A 14,457-nucleotide genomic window follows, 5' to 3' on the forward strand; every position below is an offset into this window, starting at 1 on the left:
CCCAGAACAGCTACTAAAGGGACCTTAAGGTGTGCTGTGTTGCATCCGAGGTCAAGGAAAGGAGTTTGAGTGCACAAGCAAATATAGAAACACTGCAAGTCATACACAACACATGTACAAAACCTGCACAAAACTCCTTGTATAACTATAACTTGTAAATAAAAGACAGATTAAACAAGACACAACATTTGTGAGCTTTAGATGTGTTGGCAGATGTAGTTTTGAACTGAGAGAGCAAGTTTCTTCACAGTTTCCAGTCTTTATGTTAAACCACAGCTTGTCTACAGTTTAGCTGAGAGTGATATTCATCTTTTCATTTATTTTTTAATCATGGCACAAAGCAAATGAGTATATCTCTCCAACTGTGGAACTATGCCTTTAACCCCAAAATAGTACATTTTTGGGGATTTCTTTCTTTGGCGGATTAATCCAGATTTTGTGCTCTAGTTAGTATTTGGGGAAACAGGATGGATGTGGGATTGTGTCCAAATAAACTACAGTTTACATTGATGTGTTTTTAATAGAGGGGCTCTATGGTACACAGGGATAAGATATATGAGGAATTGAGTACACACAGTATGTGTTAGTAGGAAACATTCATTGTTGGTTGGCTTGCCAGACTTACCCTTTAAAAAGTGTCAGGACCGTGGTTTTCTGTGAAAACCATTTCGGCTACAGACTGAAGGCCAGACGAGTACATACAGCAAGCTGACACTGTATATTTCTGTTTATTAAAAAGTGAGACTCTGGTGCCCTCATAATGTGTTTTCTGTATCTATTTTGTGTTTTCTGCCTGTACTTGTGCTGGATATGAGAATTGATTTCCTCTGCTGTATTTCATCATTTTCCCTCCTCTCCAAACACCAACACAGATGCAGAACCGAAGCACTTCTCTGCCTTTGACTTGTGAATGTTTTCCTTGATTCTCGTCATTTCAGAGCTGAAGAGGACCTGAACAAAACTACAGAAAACTAATGAAAAGGCTCCCATGAATATGAAGAAAGGTTTTTTTTTGTTTTTTTTAAAGCACTGAGAGGGAGCAGATGTTTCTGTGCATTACTGCGCTTTGTGTGGAGTCCGGAGGTGTGAATCAGGGTCATGTTCTTAGTTCTCCTTCATTTGAAAGAATCTTTTTTATGCAGATGGGAGATGTTCTGGTTTTGTACAGTCAGTGATGAAAGGTTGATGTGATGGCGAGACAGCCTGAGCTCTGTGAACTCCTGTTCTTTGTTTAGCTGAGGCCGATCAATAAAAAGGAGAAAGTAAAGTGTTTGCATGGTATAGATCTAATCTTATCAGCCTGCAGGGTCGTCTGATGGCTTATGGATTATGAGAAAAATATACCCTCACACCCAGGTGTGTTATCATATTGTTTCAAGCTCTTAGTTGGCTGGAATATAAAGCGTGAGCTTCTTGAAGGTTCAGACTGAGTCCTGACAAGTTGGGACGGGACAAGAGAGAAAGATTATGACAGCTCGTGATTCAGTTTCCTGTTGATCAACAATATCCTGAAATCTTCTCTCGTCTTGAAACACTGGTTCCATGAACACAAACCAACTTTTTATACTATTTATGATAGGCATTTCATATTTATTAATTACTTTTGTTGTTTGCATCCACCAATCATGCACTGGATTCAGACAAGAGATTGACAGGAAAGGATGCAGCACGTAATCCACACTTACTGCTCTTTGTTTTATACCAAAGACATCAGCCTCACTGTGTTCACAGCTGTTTTCAGAGCAGGGTTAGCTTACTATGAAACATTTCCTTCTGCCGCTTCACATTAAAAGCAACTAGAGAACTATGAGGTAGCTTTTATTGTGAAGCATGACTGTCCTCGTCTGTCAGCAGGTTATAAATGACCCATAGTTAGGATTTGTTGCTAGGTGACATCTAGTGGCAGTAGTAATTATGTCAGAGCAAAGGGAAAAGTGCGGTGACGTAGTATATAGGGCGACAAAGTCCACGTCAGGAGGAGGTTGGGGTGGATGGATGGGTCAGCAAAACACAGGAATATGACACAGGAGAACGGTGTTTGATTGATGTGAAAGTAGCAGGTTATGTTGTTTCTATTATCCATGACCACTTACTATTATGATTGTAACCATGACAACAAAGATCATCTAATCTTAAGGAAGTACTTTCTTTAACCCAAATCACCGTCTTTTCTAAAACCTAACTAAGCCAGGACTCTTTATTATAGTAACCACAGTGACAAAGGCACAGTTCACCGCTGTCAGTACAGTCCACGTTTTTATTATTGTGACCATGACAACCAAGGTTTGGTACACAGTATTTCATAGACACTTGTTTGGGTCGTATCAGTTTGGAAGAAAGGACCTACATGATTGTTAAGGTTGTGAGAAGCCACATGATGTATTTGTCATCAAGGTTATCGCTGACCACAACTGTTTCGTATGTTATCAGCACAGTAGTTTAAAACATTGGAATAATGGAAGATGGAGCAGCAGCAGTGAGCTGTTAGTTTCCGGCGACACACCTCCATCTCCTTAGCATGCTAACAAGCTCCTTTTTACTCTGATGTTCTCTGCTGTTCTCTTTTTGAAAAACGACTTGGATTATGTGCAACATGAAATCAGATCACTGATCGCTGCAATTATTCTAGACTGGCTTCTTTATCAGCTGCTCAACAACTAGGGACAGCAAACACACGTTGGGCTTTTGTTGAAATAACAGACAGAACAACTACTGATAGCACAAAGCTGTCTGACCGCCTGATGCAGGATCAGTTTAAATCATTGAATACTCAACAAATTCATATTTACACAGAGTACATGCCTTCAGTGTGTGTTTACAGTCAGGATCCAATCCAATAACCATACTTACAGTTATCTGGAAGTAGCTGAATGCCTATTGTGTGTTGTGTTTCCAGATGTTGCCAACAGTTAAGAAGGGAAGCGTGTGGAGGATTTTCAGAGAACTTTGGTTTCTCACACTCCCGCTTGGCTCAGTCACAGGCGGATGATTTGAATTCCTTAACGAATTTCTCATCCTTTGCATCAGGAACTCCTTAAACCTGCGTTAAACTGATTTCTTGGCCACTCGGTGGCAGCGGAAAACAGCTGTGACCACAACATCTGTCATATTATCAACTCGTGAAGTTTGTTTAGCTGTATGTTATCAAACAGTTGCCTCTGCTGTCACATCCAGCGGGCAACATTCATGTCCATCTGATGAATCTGAGTCCAGCACTCATTCTCCTTTTGGCTGTGGTTTTGTCTTCTGGCTATTCTGAAGTAAAATTTCTCTCACCAGCTTGTCACTAACTTTGTGTGTCTGTTTGGTGCTGTACAGGAAAGATGGTACATGGCCCATGCATGTCACTTCTCTGTGAGTTCATCACAAACCACCCCCTATTTGATCCACCGTTACTGGCAGCCGAATTATCCACAGAGTTGTCCTTTTTTCCAAAACAAATCGACTAGGGCATTAAAATCAGTTGAAATACAGAATAAAGCTGTTTCATGTTAAAAATCAGCAATTTATCGATGCTGTTCAGTGGACAGAGGATGTCAGGGAGTGGCTGTGAGCTGAGGTGTCTAACATTTCCTGAACACTCCCTTTTTTTCTCAGATAACTTAAAATCCAGACATCCAGTGAGTTAAAATATATATATTTGAAAACAACCAAGGTGTAAAAAATGTATCTTAAAACTGGATACATTTCTATTTTACCTTCTGTCAGACAACCACAACACAGGCACATAGAGGATACTGAATGACCGACCGAATGAAACAGAGCGCTGCCATGATTAAAATCACAGATTTCTTGGTTTGAGACATTGACATTTGAGATAATATAAGTACACAACTCAAAAAATATTTAACATAGGTCTAGTTGTTTTTAGACATTTCAATGTGGGAAAGTCTCTTTTAATAACTTTGGTTTTTTAATATTAAGAAGTGGATCCTGTGCAAACTACTCATTCTAACAGTTTGAGCATAAGGAAGTGATCCTGCAAATAACAACAACAGGATTGATACACTGAAAAAACTGAACCATACAGACTAAATGAAGCAATTAATTGTTTTCATAACTGCCTCTTTTTACTCTGATGAAGACAAAACATTGAGACAGTAGCTCCAGTCCTCATCACTCCATATACAATGTACTGTACTATGTATACTGTGCCTTTAAAATGGTTCATTTATTCATGGATTTTGTAAGAAACTGTTCAAAAAGCCATGTGATGATAAAATACGCCAATAATTCACAGCTGTTTCATGTTGTAATGGTCCCTCGAGAGTTAATCGAGGCATCACTGTCACTGCAGTTGTGTCTTTATACTGAATAGGATTAGAGCTCTGTCCATCCATCTCCACTCAACTCCGCAACTCATCCAGTCGGCCTGGTCACTCTCATTTTGAGGAGTTGACCCAACTTGTCATTTCCTCTCTCACAGACATGCAGCATATTAATATCCTCACTCTGCATTTGCCTGAAGATGATTACAAAGCTTACCTCTCAATCGCGGGACGCTAATGACAGCGGCCAGGCGTGATCGGGTGATTGATAGGTGGCATTTCGCCGTGATGGAGCCCAATATACTCCGTCCTCTCACCAGAGGCCTGCGGGGAGGAGAGCGAACCACAACCTTTCAATAATCGAAAGCCTCTCGCCCGGTGAAAGGCTGATCCTTTTGTTCTAATTAACCTGTGAAATGAGTTCAGCAACTCCCTCTCTATCCGTGGCGTAAACGCTCTAATAGTTTGTGAACGGCCAAGCGAGGAGAAGAATGCCAAGAGGTGGAAGGTCCGCTGGGCGATTTTCAACAGCTGCTCTCTGTCTCTGATAGCATTAGCATCAGGAGAGGGGAAGATCAGCCACAGCTTGATTCGAAGGGTATTAACTCAGAATGAGCCTTCTTAGAAGACAAAACAACCCAGAGTCCTTCAGCAGTATCTGGGGGTGAGAGGTAATTAAACAAGTGCTCTTGTTATTTTATTTAGGTAACTTTTTCTGGTAACTTAAGGACATAATGAAATCAGTCAGCTTTTACATACTGTATTTGAGTCTTTTGGCTACTCACCTCCTGTATAATTATCTTGACACATGATAAATGTTGTTTTAACCCCTGTATTTTTTTTTATGTTGCTTTCACTTCCTCATTTGGAAGTCCAACAGAACGCTCTGCTGCATTTGACTCACTGAATACAAAAACAACCCTGTTTTTTTGTTGTTTTACTGTAACATTACACTAAAATAATGACAGACTATTTCATAGTTTATGTTATATGGCTATAATGCAACAAAAAATATATAAATTTTAGACAAAAAGCAATCCACACATACAGAAATATAGGCTACAGTGTGTTCTCCAGGATTGTTACTGGTGTTTGGGGTTAATCAGACCCTACTGAGGTTAATCCCAGCTGACATTGGCCGAGGATGGGGTACAGCCTGGACAGTCTATCATAGGTCTGACATGTAGACAAACAACTGTTCACACTCATTCACACCCACGGGCAATTGAGTCTGCAATTAATCTGCATATCTTTGGGTGGTGGGAGGAGGGAGTACCCAGAGGAAACCCACACAGACACAGGGAGAACAGGCAAACTCCTCACAGAAAGGCCCCAGGCGGTCGGCAGGTTTGAACCCAGAACCTTTTCCCTGTGAGGTGACAGTGCTAACGACACACCAACTGTTTATAAGCAATTCTCAGTTTAAAAGAGCCCTGGGTAGCAGCAGAAGGGTCCAGACAACACTTAAATGTGAATGGCTTCCTGTGTAACTTGGAATCAGCAGCCTATAATCTAATTCTGTTACTAAAGTATCCACGTGCAAGTGTCCTTGTCCACTTAGCTTACTGTGCTTTAAGGGTTGTTTTTTGTGGTTTGGTTTAGTCCCTTTGAATAGAGATCTTAATGCTATAGCATACAATTGGGTCTATCTCTTGCCTTCCCCCATTCATAAGACAGGTCCATACAGAAATGGAAGACCTCAACTGGCCTGATCTGAGCCCCGACCTTGACCCCATCCAACACCTTCAGGATGACGTGGAACACCAACTGTGATCCAGGCCAAAAGTATGTGGACCCTCGAGTTTACATTCATGCGTGTAATCTTGTTCTGGAGCGGATTGTCATAGACTTGGAAAAACATTACTGGACTTACCTTCATTAGGTGGACACAGTGGGATGATAGTGTTGCTGTGTAACTGCTGGATTTGGGAGTAGGGAGCTGCTTGCTAATATCTTAGTCATAAGAACTTTATAAACCTGTGATATAGTTATTTTGAGGTTGTTTTGATGTTTTTTTTATTTTTTATTTTATTTAATTAGTAGTTGAAAGTATGCAGATGTTCACTGTAGGACGTTAAGTAGTTAGCCTGTTGCAGAATCTTCAAGCCAGTGTGTTTTGGTGAATATCTTTCTGCTAATTTTTGTAAGAGGCTAAATTTATGTCATCAGAACTTCAAGTAGATAACTTGAGTCCATCTGGTTTTGAGGCTTCCACCTTTTTACTTAACTTTACATAAACACACAGACAGAAGCAGCATCAGCGCAGGACCTTACTAACACCTAAAACCCTACTAATCCTTGATAGTTTTGATATTCCAGTGTTTTTCTGCACCACCAAACCCCACTGAGCTTGTATCTATTTCTGCAGATGGGGAAGCAGGGAGGGCCACGTAGAAAAAGAAAGAGGAGTGAGGTGGAAAAACAAAACAAATTCTCCGACATGATGCCTGAGGCACAGGGGCTCTGCAGACAAACCAGCTCGCCTTCATCTTCCTGCCGAACTAAGGAAAGGATTTTCAAACACCGTCAGAAGCAGAGGGCATCCCCGCTAACAGGGAACAGGTCTGGCGGCAACGCTGTCAGTCAACGTGCGATCCGAAGCACCTCATCTGTCCGCAAGTACAGCTTTATTTTTATACCCTGCTACAGTAGGAAGGCCTGTGAGCCTCCAAAGAACACTACGATATGTGTATGTGAGTGTGTGGGGAAGGAGATGACTTACCGTAGGTGTTGAAAATAAACATCCAAACAAACTGCCTCCTGACTGCTGCATATTTAGATGAGTGTGAAACCTTAAAAGTCCGGGTAATTACAGATTTATTAACAAGTACACCAGATTAAATGACAAAATGTTTTGTTGGTCCATGGACCAACACAAAACAACACCTTATCTTCAAAAAAAAAAAAAAAAATCCAAATCTCATTTAAAACAGCTCACTCTACAAATCAAGGTCCTGGTCTAGACTCTTACCAGTAATTTGCCAGCTGCACTCCACGTACCCCTTATTGTGTCCTGTATGACAGAGTGGGCTGACCATAGCCTAATGCTGGGATGTTGATGGTGCACAGTTTTGTGTCAGGTGAAAAAAAATAATCATTGATTGGTATTAAAGTTCAAGGTTCCCAATGCAATTACACCACCACCAGCAGCCTGAACTATTGACACAAGGCAGGTTGGTTCCATGGATTCATGCTGTTGACATCAAATTCAGACCCTACCGTCTGCTGCCTTCATTTATTAAGCTTTTCTGCTCACCACAGTTTTAAAGAGTGGTTATCTGAGTTACCGTAGCCTTTCTGTCAGATCCAACCAGTCTGTCTCATCAACAGGTGTTTCTTCCACAGAGCTGCTGTTCACTGTATGATTTTTGTTCCATTCTGAGTAAAATCTCTTCCAGATCACATATTTTCCCCCCATTGTTTGTTTGATGTGAACATTAACTAAAGCTCCTGACCTGGATCTGCATTATTATATACACTGCACTGCAGCCAAAGGATTTGCTGATTGGATAATTGCAAAAATACGCAGGTGCACAGGTGTTTCTAATAAAGTGCTTCATGAGTGTATTTCTAATCTGCTAGAGGCCGTAAATACAAACACAAACACACGCATACAGATATATAAGCTGATCTTTTCCAATCACTAATACCCAGGGCTGTCTCGTTAACATGCAGCTCTGCAGCACGTTTGTTTTGAGTCCAGATGCAGTCGACAATCTGACGATTTCTGGCATCAATCTGCTGCTGTTGGCAGCTCGACCAACCAAACAGAAATATAGATTTCACCCCAAACACACACAGACACACACACACTTTCTAACATTTACACTTGCATGCACATTACCTTTGGCTGTTATTATCACACCGCACCCACTCAGTGATTCGGTGTATTGGTTGAGTGGCCAGGGGCTTGTAGTATTGAGTCCTATTACAGCGGTCCGAGCCGAGCGGGATAGCATCAATGTAAAGTTGGTAAACAGCAGGGGGGCCTCTGGCTGTTTCTGCTGCTCTCAGACAGGAAAATGAGCACAGACTTCAAATGCCATTTGTGGTTGTTGGGCAGATTAAATGGACTTGTATGCATTTGGGGGAAAAAGAACAAATCTGATGGAAGAAGTCAGTGCAGCTTCTGGCTGTTTGACTGCAGTTAATAAAAACAGGTTATATCTCTGTCTGGTTTGTTGAATGGATAAAAATAAACAAATAAAAACACCTTTTCAAACCTTCACCTGCATATAAACTATCATCTAAATCATTTTCCTAACCTCTAAAATATTTTCCAAATCATCATCTCAAAGCTCCTCCAAATGGTTGCTGTTAATCAAATTTACTTAAAGAACCTCACTTTGGTCCGATTTGTCCAACCCCAACATTCATTCAAATAATAATCTTTATTGTCCACAGATGTTGAAATTTGCCTTTGGCTTCAAAGGCTGGCTAAAACACATCATTGATTCACAGACAATAAATACAATAATACCATTAGCACAACATGCACAGAGCAAATAACAATAACGGACATGATTTCAGTGTGAATTATGCTTAAGAGTTCAACAAAGTTATTGCATTTGATATAAAGGACCTTCTAAAGATTTTGTTGGTTGCTGTTGCAGCTCTGATAGCGTCTTCCCAGGGGCAACTTTGTGAATTCTTTAAAAAGGATGAATAGGATCAGACACAATTTGTTTCCCAATAATTTTAATGGTAGTGTTTGTAACCTTGGTCAGGCTGTTTTTGTTCTTAGACCCCAAGTGCCCATACCATGTGCACAAATCTTCTTCCAAACCCTAAATCCAACTTGAAAACTTTTATCCAAATCTTCTTAAGCCTCCGCATTTGTCAAAATATTCTATCAGAACTTCACAGATAGTCAAATATTAATAAAAACTTTAACCTCCTAACCTCTAACATCCAATTTTTCATACTAAACCTCAAAAAATGAAATCTTTCATCCCAGCCTCCATGAAAGATCTTATTCAGACCAACTTTTAAACACTTTAACCAAACCACAAAAACCAAAACGAACTTCTTCTTCCAAACCAACTCCAACCTTTTAACCTCTAATTCAAAACTAAATCCAAACCCTCAACCACACCTCCTTTTCTGCCAGACCTTCAACTTTATCCAAGTCTTCAAACTAATCCAAACTAAAACTATCTCAAACTAAAATCAGCTGTCACAATCTGCTCCTTAGTCCACCCAAGCCCATCTCCAGCCCCTGCTTACCTCTTCCTTGCCGCATTTGTCCCTTCATCTCCCCAGACCAGTCATTTTCCATCTGCCCACCAGATGTCCCTGGACTTTTTCACTCTCTCCATACCCACCTGCTCATCTCCTCATTTCCTTTTTTCATTCACCTGTGCTTCCCTGCCCAGTCACACACCTGCTCCCAGTTACTTCATCAACCCAGCCACAATTTAAACCTGCCATTGTCACCAGCTACTTGTCTGGTTATTCCACCCTGTGTTCTCCTATGTGGCTTCTCCCTGTGTTTAGTAACCTGTAGTCTGGACCTGACTGCTTGTGAACCCGTCTGCCTATGAACCTGTTTTGCACCATTAAAATTCCTTCACTTCATCAGCCAATCTTTTGATCTGTGTTTGGGTCCTCCTTGCCTGTGCTTTTATCAGCCAGCTTGACACCAACATTAAGCTCTCCTGACTATTGACCTTCCTGCTTATTTCCATCCAGAACTTTACCATCATCTATAATCCCTGAACCATATCTAAATCTTTCACTACCTTTCATTTAATCCTTCACCTTTTGTCCAGATACTCTTCCAAACCTTAACTTTTGTCTAGGCTTTCTAAACCAGCATTCAAAAGCTTGCCTTTCTTCAACTCCATCCAATGCTTTAACTTCCCTAAAGCTTACCTTTTTTCCCCAACCTTTACTTCATCCAAATATTCAGCAAGATCAAATAAAATTTATTGGCTCCAAACTTTCAACAGCGATGTCCTCCATCAAAGCATCAATTTTTAGAGAAATCGTGTTGCGTATACCTTGCAAATTGCAGATGTTTGCTGTCATCCAAATCTTCCAAACATTCACATCTAAATCTCTATCGAATCCAACAGCTTCCTCCAATTTGATGTCCCAGTCTTCACCGTCATAGAAACATTATTCAGAATGGTCAGTCCTCATTTTAAACCACAATACCCACAACTTTATCCAGACCTTTTCTTTCCAACCATCACACTTTCAGTGAATTCAAGTCTTTGTGTTCATTAAAGCTTTCTTTCAGGTAAACAAACACCACTTTGTTATCATCTCATAAAGCACTATGAACTGTGCTCAGTAAACTTTGACTTATTCTAAAAAATGTGTAATCTCCTTTTTTTCATTCGAGTCATCTCCTTCAAAGTCCAAATTGTTTTCAGTAAAGGTTCAAAACTTTTCAAAGCTTCAACCGTTTTCCATTGACCAACCTCCTCTTCTATCCAAACTTTCAACTTTCAAATTTTGGTTCTCGCCACCTATCTGTGCAGCCAGTATCTGGCTGCGACTGTCATTTATCACAGTGTGAAACACAGCAGTAATAGACCCACAGCTGTAGGCTACATCACACTGCACCTCATCTGTTCCCCCCTCAGTTTACACTTTCCCAAAGGTGTAACACATTGACAAACGTTTGAAATGTCCTCCATTGACTGACAAGAGGTCCAACATCGACTCAAGGTCTTTGGGGATCATTAGGGTTTGAATGTCGACTGTTTAGCAGTGTAAAGGAAACCTTGTTAATGGAGTGCTGGAGAAAAAAAATGCTCAATTAAACCCAGGAAGAGTAGCTGAGGGAGAGAGAGGAGGAAGAATATAATAGAGAGATGGAGAGACATAATAATTGAAATGAACAAGACCAACCGAGGAGGGTGGAGAGTGAGGCAGAGAGAAATAATGAGAGGAAGATAATTCCAGGTACAGTCAGACAGGAAGGTGAAATAAGAGGGGGAGAATAAAGAAAGTAGTCACTGTTTGCATCAGGGAGCTGCAGGCCTGAATGACAAAGTCCCCATTAAACCAAGACGGAGTCTCCTGCCTGCAGCCAGCACGAATTCGCTCAGGTGGATCCATTACAGAAGCGTAATTAGAGAAAGAACACAGTGATTTCCACAGACCGGTCACTGCTGCGGTTTACAGGAGAGCTACTGAAAACCTTCACAAACCAACTGTTTTCTGACGAAGGCTAACTCACAGGATAAGTTCCTTAAGTATAGACTTCTGTTCTCTGATTCTACAGTTTGAGTTGTTGTGTATGTTGCCTGTTTGCAGATTGCCATGATACTAACATGTTGAGATAGTGATACCTGACAAATGACAGATGAACAGCCCACCAATGGTTTAAAGGCCTGGTCAGCATTTACAACAACAGAATTTTGTGCCAAAATAAATAGATTTAATTTGAATTACCTCAATCAGCGGGTTTTCTCAAGGGGGGAAAATAAATCCACTCAAATCCTTTGCATCAAGCCCAAATATAATGAACTTTGACTTACAGATTTGCACTGTTGACCCAACAGCAAACTAGTAGACAGCCAAAGAGTCAAAAACAGCCTCTTTAGTCTAATAGTTGTGATGAACCATCCCCTTTCATTGAAAGTGCTATTACTAATGCTTGGTCTATTCACAAACCTGGTAACCCATGTCTTCTGATCACACCCCATGTGTTAAAGCTAATCTTATTTTGTTAAATTCCACTGTGGCACTATGGGGGACAATTGCACACTACAGAGATGAAGCATTTTCTGGGGAACTGCGGACAGAAGTGCTGGACATTGCTGAGCAACATTAGCACAGCAATTGGTCAGTGAAACAGCTACCAAGGCAATGGTTATTTCTTTAAGGCTGTTTTCTGTCCCATCTCAGACACGGTGGATGCTGAGCTAGAGAGGCATTTTTCCAAAACCAATTGTGATACCATGAATGGGATTCAAGCACTCAATCCCAAAAACAACAGCTTTTTGGATGAGACTCCTCTGTTTTTGTTGGGAACCATTTACAACACAAACCTGGATGATCTTAAACATGAGCTCCATCAAGCCAAGTGGATCTTGGAGAGGAAGAAGGCAGCTGGAATGAAGAATCTAACCAGTCTGCTTGATTTTCAGTGGGCCTGAAGCCATTCAATGAGGTCTGTTCATATTGTGCAAAATGTCCACGACCATACCTGTGAGCACAGATTTCGGATAAGGTCCTGTTGTTTTTGTTTTTTTTTAAACCTGTTTTGCTATTTGGGATTTTTTTGATGACTTTGTCCTGTGCTCCAGGTTTAGTATCCTGCTTCTCAATTGTTGCCATGTCCAGCTCTGCTTTTATCTACTTTTTATCTATCTATCCAGTCCTGTGTTCATCTGCCTTTTATTAAGGGATCTCCAAACTTACCTCACCTGTCAGGGCTCCAGTCACCTGTGGCTCAACACCATCGTCCTTCAGAGAATCCACGTTCCCAGTCCCTTTCCCTTGCAACAGCTTTGCTGCTGGAAACTTCCCCTCTTGTGTTTGTAATAAGGAACTTATTCACCCTCAACCTCTGGCTTGTGTTCTGCTTCGCAGGTCCTGTATCACACAACTCTCTCACACAGCTGCTTGGGAATGCAGCTTTTCCACCCTGAAATTGACTTTTTTTTTTAATCACTTGCACACCACCATGAACAATGAAAGACTGAGTGACCTCAGTTTGGAGTGTGGAGTCAAACAGAGCCAAGGCCTTGGGTATGGATGAGTTCATAAGATTTTATAGTAGCTTACATGGAAATGGGGGAATACAGTTTTGTTGTTAGAATTTATTGAGTGCTGCTTATTCTGCTCAAGACTGAGAACACTAAGATGTTTACTGTATAGACCTGAGCAGGTCAAACTTCCAGCAACACATTTAATATAGGCCTATAGAACAACTATTGTTCGACCACCTGAAGGCCTGCAGTTTTGACCTCTGTAGAATTCTTGTTTACCACCAAGAGTTGGAGAGTATTGATCATAATTATTAAATCTGCCTGAGGCTCCTGTTGGTGAGTTAACTAATTACACATAAGAGCCAGAAGTTGACGAGAACGTCATAAACAAGGGGACATTTTAAATTTGACAGCACAAAACAAAAAGGTCAGATACACCTTCTTCAGAAGGTGAAAGGGTTTTTGTAGCCAATGAATGACAATTTAAGGAAAGTAATTGTTTCCACTTAATAGTCTAAATGTTGCCCCCCACCTGATAATAATCAGGATGCGCCCCTGTTTCTGACATGTCGAGGTTTTCTGGACAAGATTTTGGTGTGATTGTTTTATTTATTTATTATTATTTTATTTTATTTTACTTTTTTAATCTGATGTCTTACAGTTTACACAAAAAAGTGTGGGTTCCTGGTGAAATGGTTCTGAAAGTCTGAACTATCGCACTCACGTACACAGAAGCTCTCACATTAGCTAGTTAACAGCAATTCAAAGTGAAATATAATCAAGCCAGCACCTATAATGTTTCCTCATTGGGCTTAACAATCTGTTTAGTATACATTTAGACCAAGATAAGGACAACACCCCCAAAAAACAAATGTGAGAAACCTCAGAAAGGACTATTAAGGAAGGATTATAGATTCAAAACATGAATGAAGAAATTATGTGGGAGGACATGGATTCCTGTGTAGGAATACAAACCCATACACAAATGTTATATATGTGCATATATTGAATTTCCATATAAGACATATGTACATATAAAATAAAACCACATATATAAACTTATATATGATACCTATAGGAAATTGTTCTAATTTCATATATTCACATATATGTCTGCCCCATACACATATGTGTATATTCTTATATTGTAGACATGTTACATAAATATTTCCATCCCAAAGCCTATAAAAATATATATTGTTATTATAAAAAGTAGGGTGCAAAAGTCAGAGACTCCTTCCCCAGAATGGAGAGATACATATGTTTAAAATGAATAAGAAAAACATATAAGCGTATAGAATTTTTATATGTATTGAATTGAATACAATGTGAAAACAACAATTTGTGACACTTGTGACGTGGTTACCTGTGGTTGTTATTGATATTTATTTGTCTTCTTGTTTCAGGTATCCTAAAGTATCGAACTGAAACCTGAGTGGAATTTATTGTGTATCAGGTAATCCCAGGAAATTGGACACTGACTAAAACACAACTGACAATTAACAACCATAATGAGTGAA

The 14,457-nt window shown here is 40.2% G+C and overlaps 1 long non-coding RNA gene across 1 annotated transcript; it reads left to right on the forward strand.

The window, feature by feature from the left end:
* Positions 1–3,709: 3,709 nt before the first annotated feature.
* Positions 3,710–8,478, forward strand: LOC139606357 (uncharacterized). The gene is made up of 3 exons (XR_011684612.1): positions 3,710–4,939; positions 5,942–6,053; positions 6,637–8,478. It is a non-coding gene; the product is annotated as an uncharacterized lncRNA (long non-coding RNA).
* Positions 8,479–14,457: the final 5,979 nt, after the last annotated feature.

The sequence above is a fragment of the Trachinotus anak genome, unplaced genomic scaffold (genome assembly GCF_046630095.1).
Source record: "Trachinotus anak isolate AG129_WGS33_773 ecotype Australia unplaced genomic scaffold, CSIRO_AGI_Tana_v1 ptg000021l, whole genome shotgun sequence".
Lineage (NCBI taxonomy): Eukaryota > Metazoa > Chordata > Actinopteri > Carangiformes > Carangidae > Trachinotus > Trachinotus anak.